The sequence below is a fragment of the Taudactylus pleione genome, unplaced genomic scaffold (assembly GCF_031769625.1).
Source record: "Taudactylus pleione unplaced genomic scaffold, aTauple2 ptg000352l, whole genome shotgun sequence".
In the NCBI taxonomy this organism is placed as follows: Eukaryota; Metazoa; Chordata; class Amphibia; order Anura; family Myobatrachidae; genus Taudactylus; species Taudactylus pleione.
Window position 1 is genome coordinate 15240343 of NW_028284753.1, and position 14374 is coordinate 15254716.

Below are 14374 nucleotides of genomic sequence, written 5' to 3' on the forward strand. Positions count from 1 at the left end.
AATAGGACATGCCCATTGTCCAATAGTACGTGCCCCTTGCCCAATAGGCCACACCCCTTGCCCAATAGGCCACACCCCTTCCACAGTTGGGCTATGAACCTACATATCAAGTACAACTGTAGCAGCACAGACTGAGTAAATCCTACCCATAGCACTGAGGTTGTGAGTTTGATTCAACTGTGTGCCTATGCCACGCCTCCTGCCAAGGAGGCCACGCCCCCTACCCCAAAAGGCTGCGTTCCTCCATAGGTCACGCCCCCTGCCTCAATAGGACACTCCCCTTGTCCAATATGCCTTGCCACTTGTCCAATAGGCCATGTCCCTTGTCCAATAGACCACGCCCTTGCCCAAAAGGTCACGCCCCTTGCTTAATAGGTCACACCCCTTGCCCAATAGGCCACACCCCTTGCCCAATAGGCCACACCCCTTCCACAGTGGGGTTACGAACCTACATATCAAGTACAACTGTAGCAGCACAGACTGAGTAAATCGTACCCATAGCACTGAGGTTGCCCTTGCCCATTAGGCCACACCTCCTGAGTCATAGGACACGCCCACCCTGAGCGGTAGGACATGCCCATTGTCCAATAGGACATGCCCATTGTCCAATAGTACGTGCCCCTTGCCCAATAGGCCACACCCCTTGCCCAATAGGCCACACCCCTTCCACAGTTGGGCTATGAACCTACATATCAAGTACAACTGTAGCAGCACAGACTGAGTAAATCCTACCCATAGCACTGAGGTTGTGAGTTTGATTCAACTGTGTGCCTATGCCACACCTCCTGCCAAAGAGGCCACGCCCCCTACCCCAAAAGGCCACGTTCCTCCATAGGTCATGCCCCCTGCCTCAATAGGACACTCCCCTTGTCCAATATGCTGTGCCACTTGTCCAATAGGCCATGTCCCTTGTCCAATAGACCACGCCCTTGCCCAAAAGGTCACGCCCCTTGCTTAATAGGCCACACCCCTTGCCCAATAGGCCACACCCCTTCCACAGTGTGGTTACGAACCTACATATCAAGTACAACTGTAGCAGCACAGACTGAGTAAATCGTACCCATAGCACTGAGGTTGTGGGTTAGATTAAACTGTTCCTTAAGCCACGCCCCCTGACCGGTAGGCCACGCCCCCTGTTTTTTCAAATATACTCTGTAAAGCACTGCAGAATATGTGTGCACTTTATAAATAATGATATTATCTATACTTATAACATTTTAATTGAATTGTTTTGGGGACATGAACTCCATAGGGTTTTGTATGAACTATGGAGAAAAAAAAATATTTTTACAGAAATTTGGTGATTATCTTTTTTTATAAGGGTAGTTAAGGTGGCATTACCAATGGAACTTGATTATAACTGTAGCTCAGATGGTGTAGTGGTTAGCATTCCAGCCTCCCAGCGCAGGGGTTGTGAGATCAATTCCCACTTTTCCCACATCAGTGTGGAGTTTGTATACTCTCCCTGTGGCACTCTGGTTTACTCCAAACGTGAATGGCCAACTTGTCACCATATAAATAACTGGTGATTATTTTATTATCTGTACTTGTAATAATGTTTTAATGTATTTTTTTAGGGCTGTGTATTAACAAAATGATTTTTTCAGAATTTTGGTGATTATCTTTATAAGCATAGTTTAGGTGGCATTACCAAGGGTATTCTATTAAGGAATTATTATATATCTTTAAATATGCTCTTCGCATAATCGTCAGCACAGATGGTGTAGTGGTTAGCATTGCCGCTTCCCATCGCAGAGGTTCGATTCCCAGTACGGCCCTATCTGTGTAGAGTGTGTATAATTGTATAATCGCTTGGCTTTCCTTCCTTTCTCCAAGTAACTAGAAATAATTATAGTAGCACACGCCCTTCCACAGTTAGGCCACGCCCCCTCTCCTAGTTCAAATGACCTGTATATATATCACAAGTAACAGCATTGACCATTGCGCATTGCCTCAGTAGGCCACACCCTGTGCCCCCCAATAGGCCACACCCCTTGCTCATTAGGACACACCCATTACCCAATAGACCACACCCCTTGCCCAACAGGCCACACCCCCTAAGAGGCAGGACATGTCCATTGCCAAATAGGCCATGCCCCTTGTCCAATAGGCCATGCCCCTTACTTAATATACCACACCAATCGCCCTAATAGGTCAGGTCCCTCCATAGGTTACGCACCCTACCCCAATAGGCCACACCCCCTGAACGATAGTTCACACCCCCTGAGTAGTAGGACATGCCCCTTGCCCAGTAGGCACACCCTTTGCCCATTAGGCCACACCCATTGCCCAATAGGCCACACCCCTTGCCAACAGGCAACACCACCTGAGCGGCAGGACATGTCTATTGCAAAATAGTCCACACCCTTTGTCCAATAGGCCACACCCCTTGTCCAATAGGTCATGCCCTTACTTAATATACCACACCCATTGCCCTAATAGGTCAGGTCCCTCCATAGGTTACGCCCCCTACCCCAATAGGCCACACCCCCTGAGCGATAGTTCATGCCCCCTCAGTAGTAGGACATGCCCCTTGCCCAATAGGCCACACCCCTTACCCAATAGGCCACACCCCCTCAGCGGTAGTACATGCCCCCTAAGCAGTAGGACTTGCCCAATAGGCCACTCCCCCTGCCCAAAAAGGTCAAGTCCCTCCATAGGTCATGCACCCTACCCCAATAGGACACTCCCCTTGTCCAGTAGGCCACACCATTTGCCCATTAGGCCACACCCATTGCCCAATAGACCACACCCCTTGCCAATAGGCAACACCACCTGAGCGGCAGGACATGTCCATTACAAAATAGGCCACACCCCTTGTCCAATAGGCCACACCCCTTGTCCAATAGGTCATGCCCTTACTTAATATACCACACCCATTGCCCTAATAGGTCAGGTCCCTCCATAGGTTACGCCCCCTACCCCAATAGGCCACACCCCCTGAGTGATAGTTCACACCCCCTGAGTAGTAGGACATGCCCCTTGCCCAATAGGCCACACCCCTTACCCAATAGGCCACACCCCCTCAGTGGTAGTACATGCCCCCTAAGCAGTAGGACTTGCCCAATAGGCCACGCCCCCTGCCCAAAAAGGTCAAGTCCCTCCATAGGTCATGCACCCTACCCCAATAGGACACTCCCATTGTCCAGTAGGCCACACCCATTGCCAATATTCAACACCACCTGAGCGGCAGGACATGTCTATTGCAGAATAGGCCATGCCCCTTGTCCAATAGGCCACACCCCTTGTCCAATAGGTCATGTCCTTACTTAATATACCACACCCATTGCCCAAATAGGTCAGGTCCCTCCATAGGTTACGCCCCCTACCCCAATAGGCCACACCCCCTGAGCAATAGGACATGCCCCCTGAGTAGTAGGACATGCCCATTGCCCAATAGGACACACCCCTTTGCCCAATAGGCCACACCCCTTACCCAATAGGCCACACCCCTTACCCCATAGGCCACACTCCCTCAGCAGTAGTACATGCCCCGTAAGCAGTAGGACTTGCCCAATAGGACATGCCCCCTGTCCAATAGGCCACGCCCCCTGCCCAAATAGGTCAAGTCCCTCCATAGGTCATGCGCCCTATCCCAATAGGACTCTCCCCTTGTCCAATAGGCCACACTCTTTGCCCATTAACCCACACCCCTTACCCAATAGGCCACATCCCTTGCCCAAAAGGCCACACCCCCTGAGAGGTAGGACATGCCCCCAGAGTGGTAAAACATGCCAATTGCCCAATGGGCTATGTCCCTTGCCCAATAGGGCGCACCCTTTACCAATTAGGCCATACCCCTTGCCCATTAGGCCACACCCCTTGTGTGGTAGGAACACCCCCCTGAGCGGTAGGACATGCCCATTGTTCAATAGGACATGCCCATTGTCCAATAGTACATGCCCCTTGCCTAATAGGCCACACCCCTTGCCCAAAAGGCAATACCCCTTCCACAATTGGTCTATGAACCTACATATCAAGTACAACTGTAGCAGCACAGACTGAGAAAATCGTACCAATAGCACTGAGGTTGTGAGTTTGATTCAACTGTGTGCCTATGCCACGCCCCCTGCCCAAGAGGCCCCGCCCCCTGCCCCAAGAGGCTATTTTCCTCTATAGGTCATGCCCCCTGCCCCAATAGGACACTCCCCTTGTCCAATATGCCGTGCCACTTGTCCAATAGGCCATGTCCCTTGTCCAATAGACCACGCCCTTGCCCAATAGGTCATGCCCCTTGCTTAATAGGCCACACCCCTTGCCCAATAGGCCACACTTCTTTCCCAATAGGCAACACCCCTTCCACAGTTGGGCTATGAACCTACATATCAAGTACAACTGTAGCAGCACAGACTGAGTAAATCGTACCCATAGCACTGAGGTTGTGAGTTTGATTCAACTGTGTGCCTATGCCACGCCCCCTGCCCAAGAGTCCACGCCCCCTGCCCCAAGAGGCCATGTTCCTCCATAGGTCATGCTTCCTGCCCCAATAGGACACTCCCCTTGTCCAGTAGGCCACACTCTTTGCCCATTAGGCCACAACCATTGCCCAATAGACCACACCCCTTGCCCAATAGGCCACAACCCCTGAGCGGCAGGACATGTCCATTGTCGAATAGGCCATGCCCCTTGCCCAATAGGCCATGCCCCTGAAAGGCAGGACATGTCCATTGCAGAATAGGCCATGCATACAAAATTTCTTTATTGCGTAAAGCAAAAAAAGAAAAAAGACAAATATGTCTTTGTGGGAGCACTCTTATACAAAAATTAAAAATGTGATGTATACAGAAATGAAGTGAAAATAAAACTTAACATTTATTGAACTATTTATTAAGATGAATTCCCATCTAGGGTGAAAATATAAATAGGTATCAATCAAATGAAAGGTCAACATATACACATAAATCAGATGAATATCATGCTATCTGAAGAAGTGACCTTATAATTGATCTAGAATGACATAAAGTGTACATACATGGCAAAGTTTTGTCATTATGAACCCTGAAGGAAGAAAAAGCAATTGGCATATATTGAAGAACATATGATATATATCTCCTACAGGGATATGATATGAAGTGTACACAAGCGACAAAATTATTATTCAGATAATAAACCCTGAAGGAAAAAGAGACAAAATTCTTGTGGAATATATATCTCTCTCCTACAGGAGGCATATTTGTCTTTTTTCTTTTTTTGCTTTACGCAATAAAGAAATTTTGATCATTGATCAACCTGAACTTCCTTCCCAGCAAGTAGTACCTGAGAGTTTCTAATGCCCACTTTATTGCCAATGCTTCTTTCTCAACAGTAGCATAGTTTCTCTCATTTACATTTAACTTTCTGCTTAAGTAAATAATAGGATGTTCTTCAGCTTCTTTGTTCTGGGACAGGACTGCTCCTATCCCTACATCTGATGCATCAGTTTGCACAACAAATTCCCTGTTAAAGTCAGGTGTCATCAGAACTGGTTGGGTACAAAATGCTATCTTTAACTCCTGAAAAGCTTTTTATGCTTCAGGACTCCATTGAACCATAACTTTCTGTTTGCCTTTAGTAAGGTCTGCCAGTGGAACTGCAATGGTGGCAAAATTGGGTTTAAATCTTCTATAATACCCCATGATTCCCAAGAATGCTCTCACCTGCTTCTTATTTAGGGGTTGTGGCGAATTTTGTATTGCATCAATTTTATTAATTTGGGGCTTTATCAAACCCCTGCCAATTGTGTATCCAATATACTTTAATTCTTCCATCCCTAGACAAAATGTTTTTGGGTTGGCTGTCAATCCTGCCTTATAGAAGGGGTCCAACACTGCTTGTACTCTGGATAAGTGAGACTGCCAATCAGGACTATAGAGGATTACATCATCTAAATAAGCAGCAGCATACTGTCTAGGGGGCTTCAGAATTTTATCCATCATCCTTCGAAAGGTAGAAGGTGCCCCAAGTAACCCAAATGGTAACATCTTGTATTGGAACAACCCTTCTGGTGCAGAAAAGCTTCTTTTCTTTGGCATTCTCAGTTAACGGCACTTGCCAACACCCTTTGGTTAAGTCTAGAGTAGTTAATTACCTTGCTGTGCCTAATCTTTCAATAAATTCATCCATCCTAGGCATTGGATAGGCATCAGACTTTGACACATTATTCAATTTACGAAAATCATTGCAGAAGTGCAAACTCCTCTCAGGCTTTGGAATAAGCACAATGGGACTTGACCACTCACTATGTCATTCTTCAATTACACCCAACTCCAACATTTTCTAATTTCTTTGGACACTGATTCCCGTTGGGATTCTGATAATCTATAGGGCTTATGTTCATCTTAACCCCTGGACCAGTTATTATGTCATGTTTAATGATTGTGATTTTACCCGGTATGTCTGAAAACGAAATTCTATTTCTTATAAGAAATTGTTTAGCCTCCTGCTATTGAACAGTTGATAGAGTTTTAGCTACTGTTACTTTGGGAACCAAAGGCCAAAGCCGTAACTAGACTTTTTAGTGCCCTGTGCCAGAAAGAGCATTGGCGCCACCCTCATTTTTCAAAGGGACATAGGGCCTGATTCAGAGCTGAACGCTCTGACCAGAGCGCTCACTCTGAATCAGGGCCCTCCTCCATGAAAATGGAGCGGCCTCCTGGCCGCTCGCATAGCTGTGGGTGACCACCTACAGCATATGCGAGCGGCCAAAAAGATGGTCGTGATGGTCTTGACCATCGCGACCATCAGACTTGCGACAGAGACCCTGCGGTAGGTTCCCCCTGCCACAAGCCCTGGAGTGATTTTGGCTCTATCAGAGCCAAAATCACTCCCACTGACATCACTAGTGATGTCAGTGGGACCGGCTTCAGACGGTAGGCGTTCCCATGGGAATGCCTCCATCTGGCAGGCACGCCCACCAAAGGGGGCGTGCTGTCAATCAACATCGACAGCACGCCCCATTTGGTGCGAGACCCGGAGCGATGGTGAGCCCGTCGCTCGCCGGGTCTCGCGCATATGCATGACAGAGCTCCCTCCGTCGTGCGCATGCACAGTGGGGAACATCGACCCACTTGTGAGCTTCCTGACGCTCACGAGCGGGTCTCAATGACCCCCATAATGCACAAAAAAGGGGAATGGACTCATGGGAAGGGCCAGGGAAGAGATAGGTGAGGCCAGGAGATGCTGGGGATGAAATGAGTGGAAGCTACAAGTGAGAATGATGATAAACAGAAATTTGACAGGCCCAAACAGCGTCCCCTGACCTGTGGTGCCCTGTGCGATGGCACTGGCCGCACTACCCTAGCTACGGCCCTGCCAAAGGCCCTGGGTTTACTGGAGGGGCTGGGATGGCTGACATAGCCGCTCTATCCTTCCAAGGTTTTAGAAGAATTACATGGTAGATCTGTTCTGGCTTTCTTTTCCCAGGCTGGTAAACTTTATAATTAACCTCCTCACTTTTTTGAGGATTTTAAAGGGTCCTTGCCATTTAGCCAAAATTTTACTTTCTACTGTGGAAACCAAAACAAATGCTCTGTCCCCAGGAGCAAAGATACGTAACTGGTAATGATACTGCCTTTGAACCTCTATACACTCCTGCCTATACCTTCTGATATCCTGCCTATAAACCTCTAAGGATGACGCTGTTTTGCGTACGCAGTTATACAGTAAATAAAGACTCCAGACCTAGAACCTGTGGTTCCAAAGCACAAAGTATTATTCAAGTAAAAGTACAGTCAGTTACACGCTAGTTATAAGTACAATTTGGCGCAAAGGAATTATACAGACCCAAGTACAGTTATACATACGCAGCGCTCTGGACCAGATGTAGGCATCAACAAGAAACCCCTTGTAAATCAGCATTCAGCACGAAGACCAGGCACCCAGGGTCAGAGCACACATATTTATAACCCCCAGAAATAAACAACACAATAGAGAAGTTTGTTGCTAATACCATTTGTCCTAAAGGAGAGGGCATATGTTACAAGGCATCTAACAGGTTGGTTCAAATAGACACAGTCCAGCCTCTAACAACTGGTTGTCTCTGGTTTCCCGCCTCATGCAAATCCTAACAGTTGGTCATATAATGTACATTTTGTTGCTTGAAGTCTCTGCGGTCCATAAGTTGAGAATGCATCTTGCGATCTTTCCATCGATATTACCAGAATACTGTTGAGAGAGTAGGCATCAGTACAATATCAAACATGGCTTACTTATCACATATAAAACCTTAGTTACCAAATAATCTTTATTTCCTAGCAATTATAATAAATGTGCATACTTGAATCTTATACCTTAAAGCTTATGGAACCTTGTATGTGAATATGTAATGTGTGAGTATGTGGGGTTTGATGTAAAGACGCTAGTTAACCTGGGGCAGATGCGTGCGCGTGAAGCTAATAAACAGCGTTTTCATACAGGATCTTATGCATTCGCTAATATGCGACTAGTTAACAGCGCAATTGTGTGTATTAATGTGTGTATGAGAAATTATGAAAGATGCAATCGCATGATGCTAATAGTAATATCGCCACATGTACTAAAGTGTGAGTTTATCTAAAATGGTGCTTGGGCGGCCATTCACAAAATGGCGTCTTGCGATCTCATTTTCAAGATGGCATCTTGCGGTCAGTCGCAAGATGGCGTCGCTGCGATCCAATTTTAAACTGATCTTGTCTCAGCCAATTATCCAGCTTCGACAGTCCACCCTTTGATAGCGAACAACATTCTATCACAATCTGATTTTAAAATATAATTTAGGCTTACATTTATATACTATTTAGTGTTATTATGGGATGGCACAAGGTGGTTCTTAATCGATCAATAAGGTGTCTCTGAGTGGGGACATAAAACTACTATTATACCCACACCACGGATCTTGGAAGATCATGTGAAAGGTGTGGGGATACACCAGTCCTATAAAGGCAGTCTTGAAGGGGAATTTGAGACTTTGTATTATCTGAGGTGTTTTAAAAATAACATTTCAATAATACATTCTATGCAGGTCTAAATATAATACATTAAATGATGGTATTTCCTAGTTCAGGGTTGTAATGCAGTTCTGTACTTACCTCGGTATTCATACTGACCATCATCATGATTTCGTTCTTTCGTTTTACTCTATTTTTAAATTTTCCACACCGGACACATATGCCAATTATTATGATGACAATCAGTATAAGGATTAAGAATTTGCCAATGCTGGCGATCACTTCCTGGACCCATTCCCCTAGACCTGAGAACCATTTCACTGGGTTCAGCCATGAAACCCATCCTTCTATCCTCCCCTACTTCAGCCACTGAAGCATTATGGTTCTTACGAAATTCCCATTTTAGCTGCAGAATTTCATCCATCTTCCGGTCTATCACTTCCTTAGGGTCGCTGGTATCATTGGTGACATAGGTGCAACATTTTACTCCAAATTGGGTGGCCAACGTTACGCAATAGCCTCCAGTATCAGCAGTTAAATAATTTAACACTAGCCTGTGTTGCACCAGTTATTTCTTGTACTCTTGCAATTCTCTCCCTGTATACCTGAATGTGTCATCGTACATCTCGGTGATATTATCTATCAATTTAGCAAGTTCCTGAATATAATGAACTCCCCACAGAAGAGCGCGCCTCACCACCCTATTATAAGTTCCTGAATATATCTAAAATTTAATGTACCCCGAGCGATCCTGGTGGGATCCAGTGTGACTAAAACTTGAAAGCCAGTTGTCTCACTAATTAACTGAGTGGCTTTATGCACGTCACCAGGTATCATATTTCGTTTGCCTCTGTGTTCATATTGCATGTGAAGATATGGTGATGGTGTGTTTTTATGTATGCCAAGCATTTCAACATGTGTGAGGGTCATAACTTCTGGGACTACTCTTCCCAGGTAACACAAACCTTCGGAACTCGGGGAGAGCCACTTATACACTTTTCTTCCACATATAAAATATACATGATCAGGGAGAACATAAGGAATGGTATGCATCATTATCATTAAGCACATTTCCCTTGCAAACAATCCTATTTCTGGGTCTTCCATCTGGTACATGCAAGTCTCTGGCTGTTTTATTTTAGCAAAATAACCATCTGGCACCTTACCAATAATTTCTTTGGTGGAACTCAATGTATACCGGTACCTAAAATGTCTCCCACTAGATTTAATTGAGCGTAACAGATCATGATTTACGGACTCATTATCAGCTCTTTGTGAGAAGGTCATCATCTGATTATTCCCTGTCACTTCCCAACTCCCGGGTTTATTGGGGTTGGTTATGTTTAAACACAAAAGTGATCTATCTACTTGGAATTGATAGAGTTTGAAATGAGGTGGCTTGGATGAGAGGAATTTTCCATCCAATGTTTTCCCTTTTTGTAATTCTAAAATTTCCGTGATATTCAGTGGAAATGGCACCAACCCTACATTATGCTGTCCCTGTGGTACATGTGAACACACCCAGCAATCAGTTTGATTTAACACTTTGCCTACCATGCTATGATAATCCTCTAAAGGATACCCACTCCAGTACAGGTTATATTTAGGTTGGCACCGTTGGATACAGTTCTCATCAACTAAGGACCCACAAAGCTCACAAATACAGGAATCTTCAGACGACAAACTTTCACACCATCCCCGAATATCTGGAATAACAGCTCTCTTAACAATAACAGTACTAAGATTGGTCAGACACTCCCCTGATTGGCATAGCACTCCTCCTGACTCCACTCCATCAGCGCTGCCATCAGCTCTCATCTCCTCTATCGGTCCTCCATCACAGAAACTGGGTATCCCCAAAAAGATCATCACGACAGAAACTCTGGAAGAAAGAACTAGGATGACCACAGCAGACCACTCCATTGCTGGAAACACTGATTTACACATTTCTTTAGCTCAGGTATCTCACCGTCACCTTTTTAATCCTTCCGGCACAAGCTCGCAATTGACAGGTCCATGTTATCGGCCTCGTCTCCACCTTGTATCTCCACCGGTTGGTTAACCTCCCTATAGTGAGTGGAATGGACCCATGTATCTTCCCCGGCCACCCTTTGAGGATGTGGTACTTTGTCAACAATCGTCAGATACGGACCTTTCCACCGATCAGTCAAACGACCTGAGCTAAAAAAATTCGGATCATTACAAATTCCCCAGGTTTGACATCATGACAGTTTGCATTAGACATGTTAGTTAATAACACTTTCAATTTCTGTTATTCTTATTCATCTTCGTGGGACCCTGCACAATAACCACATTATCATTTTTTTTTTCACATGAGGCTGCCTGCTTAAACAGTATCTCAAATGGGGGACAGATAAAAGAAATGACAGTCTGGAATGATCTTGGTTTTATTACCTATCATCTTACACATGTTCTGGGAAACGTCACCTGAAAAATGAGTCCCCCTATCACTTTTAATAATTCTAGGGATATAGTATCTGCATACAGGTTCCTGCAATTAAATCTTGTTATTAATAGCTACTGCTCTAAATAATGCCTGGGCCCCTGGGTTGGATAGTATTCCGAGTATTTGACCTTAGCCTGGCATGGCTGCCGTTTATCCTTAGCAACCTTGTGTCCTGTGTGTGAGAGATAAAGCACAACAGTTTAATATAATTTAAACATGACCTAAATACAATAAATCGTCCACATTTTACATTAGAACAGATCCATTGGCAGGTTGAAAAGATTGTAAACAGTCATATAAGGCCTGGGAGAAGATACTGGGGTTGCCTATGAACCCATGGGAAACCCGTGTTCATGTGTGGTGTTCTTCACTTTGCAGTACTTCACTTTGCAGTTAAAACATCTTTTTGAACGGGGTGGATGAAAAGATTGTTGTGGGAGTTGAGCAAGAGGGAAAGATGGTGGGTATGGGCAGGAATAAGGAGGATAAGATTATGGTGGGAGGTATGAAGTTTGTGGGTAGCATGGAACCTGTGGTTGTGTATGATATGTGGGGTAAGGATGTGTTTGCTGTGGTGTGGGATTGGTGAGGACATGTAACTGTTCAGGTGCAAGTGTGTGTATAGGTGCAGGTGTGTCTACTGGCTGTGATGTTACAGTCATTCCTTCCAGAGCTTGGATACTGACAGCCATTAGTTTTTCGCTCTGGGTCTCTCTCTTCTTTGAGATGTTTTTATCATGTTCTATGGCAGATTCTATGAGAGTATCTATTGTGACTCCCCTCCAGCGAGGCTGTGAGGTCTGAACCCGGGTCTTTAATTCTTCTTTAAGGCCATCCATGAGTATGGTGACAATCATTTCCCTGTGGTGAGTGCTATCTTCTAACCCAGTGTACTGGGTGATAGTCTGCAGAGCCTGGTCGCAATAATCTTCTGCAGATTCACTCTCCTTTTGCTTTGTGGTGAAAATTTTGTTCCAGTTAACTACTGCTGGAAAATATGTACCCAATTGAGTTATGAAGCGGGAAATATTATCTTGATTTACTTGGTCTGTTAAGGGAACGTCACCATCCAATACACAATCCGTGATAAATTTTGTCATGTTGGTATTGTGTGGTAGACAGCCCTTAACACCACATGCCAATCTTTATTAGTTGGCTATTGAGAACTACCCAAATTCCTCAAAAATCTTTGACATTTGGCTAGTTCCTTTTTGGGATCGGGGAAATCATTTATGATGGAATTTAGTTCTGCTCTTGTCCAAGGACAATGCATTACCACTTCCCTCGTGTGCACTACACCGTTCGCATCTGTATTTCCATTCAGAACAGTTATAGTCCGAATGGGATGCAGACCGGCAGCGCTGCTACCTTTGACCTTGTTACCTGGCTGGGGGTTTAGTCTGCTGCTGCTACGTATGATATTAACAACTTCCTCTACGGGTGCAGAGGGGGCTAGCACTTCCCTTACTGTTACTGATGGAGATGATGACACCACTCATGATTGTTGTGGTGCAGCATCTATCATCTGTACAGCATGGGAAATGGCAGACATTACAATAGGCTCATCATCCACATCATGAACATTTTCTTTATGGTTGCTTAAGAGAGGGTACAAATTGCTTGTTACATTTTTATGGGTATTTTTGATAACTGTAATTGCACCTCCATCCACATAAGGTGGGGGAGGTGAGCGTGAACTGCTAGCAATACCTTCAACAACGCTACCTTGCCGCATGTGCGCGCCATTTTGCGGCTCCTCGTATTGCAATTTAGCGTCGTGGATGCATTCTCTGGCAATGCGCTCACAACACTAGTTTGCATCGCTTGCGCATTTTTAAGCCACGCATCCCCTTCATGCTGCCACAACTTTAAACATTCATAATATTTTACCTTTTTGCCTCGAGAGCACTTCAGACTTATGTGGTCTCGGACATTATTCAATACATCTTTATCAAAACTACCAATTCTAGGAAACGGTTTAACACTCTTCCTCGTCATATTAAACCATAAATCACAATACCTGGTTGCATTGGCACCATACCTAATATACATAATATGCCGCACCGACCCAAGTGGCGCTTCCAACAGCAGCAAATCATTTAACATCTCTACCGTTTGATTGGCCCTCATCCTGGGAGAACCCTAAGTTTTTCAATAAAGATTTAAATTGGTGAAAGACAGTCTAGATACTCTCACTTACCTACGGAATAAATTTCTAGATGCCCCCGCTCACCTACGGAAGAAATTTCTAGATGCCCCCGCTCACCTACAGAAGAAATTTCTAGATGCCCCCGCTCACCTACGGAAGAAATTTCTAGATGCCCCCGCTCACCTACGGAAGAAATTTCTAGATGCCCCCACTCACCTATTATCTCTCATCTCACAATCACAAGTTTCCTAGTGTGGCTCAACTACAATGCTCAAATAACCCAACCTAATTATTGAACACTGCAATCACACCGAGAGCCGGTCCCTACAACAAAGACAACATGTACACCTGCTGATGTGTATAGAATGGTAATCTACTTACCGAGCTAGTAGGCCAACTCCTGCACCTAGTACTTAAGGGTCATACAATATCCTTAACCTTTAGGTCCCGTGTTACACCCTAAACAAATACTCACAATCACACACTCTTTTCCTGCGCAGAAAATTACACGTTAACCCAATTATTGGCAACAATTGAAAATGTAAACTCAATGGCTTTGTTTAAACATGTGGCAGCACAACCAGAAGTACGTATACGCTATTGTGCGACCAGTCGCATACACAATAATGCAACTACCACACAACCGTATGACAATCTTTAGCTGCGTACACAAAAAAGTGCATCTTTACTGTGCGCAAAACTGCGACTCAGCCGTGTGTTCAATACTACGAAACCCCTTTAAATGTTAGGTTCTATCAACAAAGGAAAACAAACTTTTTCCTCTCTTGTCCCTGGATTCTAGTCAGCGTCCCTGGCTCACACGAAAATGGGTAGCGATCTCTCAGCACCGAGCGG